The 1,526-nt window shown below is 50.6% G+C and overlaps 1 long non-coding RNA gene across 1 annotated transcript; it reads left to right on the top strand.

The window, feature by feature from the left end:
• Positions 1-10: 10 nt before the first annotated feature.
• On the top strand, positions 11-783 carry LOC115285260. Its single transcript, XR_003905464.1, has 2 exons — positions 11-126; positions 526-783. It is a non-coding gene; the product is annotated as an uncharacterized LOC115285260 (long non-coding RNA).
• The last annotated feature ends 743 nt before the right edge of the window (positions 784-1,526 follow it).

Here is a 1,526-nt window from a genome sequence, read left to right on the forward strand (position 1 = left end):
GGAAGATCACTTGGAGGGGGTCATTGATGTCTTCCACCAGTACTCAGCCCAGGAGGGGCATCAGGACACCCTTTCCAAGGGTGAGATGAAGAAGCTGATGATGGGGAACTTCCAAACTGCCTCAAGGTAGGTGATGAGCTTCTCATCCAAACGTGCCCACGGAAAGACGGGGGTGGGGTTGGCTGAGGATGCTCTTCTGAGCTGTGGGGCACGGGATCTGCCTTCCTCTCTCCATAACTCACGCTGTCACCTCAGGCTCTATTTGCCTCTCTCTCTGGGATTGTTTCCTTACCTGTGGGGGTTAGTGAGCTACAGAGACCATCCGGGTCAGGACTTGTGTGCCTCTAGGTTGGCTCACAACAGCTGCTTCCCTCCATCTTCTATTTTGTTACATTGGAGTCTCCAACACAGTTTTGGTGAATGAGTTAATGTCCTTGGACTTCCTGAGCTGAGCCCTGAGGGATGAGAGGCCCAGAGGAAGGGGAAGAAGAGTCTGAGCTTACTGTCTCTGATGTCCCCTTCTAGAACACCAAAGATCAAGCTACCATTGACAAGATATTCTGAGACCTGGATGCTGATAAACATGGAGTGCTCCCCTTGGATGAATTTTTGGTCCTGTTGGGCCACGTGCTGGTGACCAGGTATAAGAATATCCACAAAGAGTAGAAAGCTCTGAGGGGCTTTTCTCCAGCAGCGTTCCCAAGAAGACTTTTCCTTCGGATCACCAAAGCCCAGCCTTACATGAGGGAAATGAGAGTTAAATGTATTCTTGAAAGTTCTTAACAGTGTGCACTTTCTTTCTTTCCATGCCCATGGTCCCCAAGCAGGATCACACCTCGCCCCTGTGAATCTGACACACCTCATTTAGACCCTTGAGACCCTCTTCCTGTTTGTCCATTTGTTCACCAACTGCTAAATGTGCACTGTTTGCTCAGTTATTCATTCATTCAACAATTATTCACTGAGTATCTAACCAGAGACCAAAGACACAAAACCCTGCCCACCTGGGGCTTGTGTTCTATTGGAGGATAGAAAACAAACAAATAGACAAAAAAATAAAAGTTCATCATATGACACACTGGGAGGTATGAAGAAAGCTAAAGAGGGAAGTAATGTCGGGGTGGACGGAGCAGGAGGGGCGTGCTGGCTTAGCACGACGCTCAAGGAACGCCTCCGGACAGGAGCCGAGAGAGGAAGGGGAGCAGCTCGGAAATGTCTGGGCCCAGAGCTCCTGGTGGAGGGAGGCCAAGGTGTGGAGGTGGACACATGCTTGATCTGCTCAAAGGCCAGCATGAAGAGCGACGTGCAGGAGCTGAGATGGGGAGTGGCCTGCAGGGTGGCCGGCCAGAGGCAGGAGGCAGGGGCTCACAGACCATGGGGTGGACTTCGGATTTTAAGTGTGTTAAGGAGCCACTGGGTAGTTTTGAGCAAGAGACTGAGATGATTTCACTTAAATTTCAAAAGGTTCAGTCTGGGTGCCTTTGTGGAGAAGGAATTGTAGAGGTCAGGCCGGAGAGGAAGCAAGG

The sequence above is a fragment of the Suricata suricatta genome, unplaced genomic scaffold, assembly GCF_006229205.1.
Source record: "Suricata suricatta isolate VVHF042 unplaced genomic scaffold, meerkat_22Aug2017_6uvM2_HiC HiC_scaffold_60, whole genome shotgun sequence".
Classification (NCBI taxonomy): domain Eukaryota; kingdom Metazoa; phylum Chordata; class Mammalia; order Carnivora; family Herpestidae; genus Suricata; species Suricata suricatta.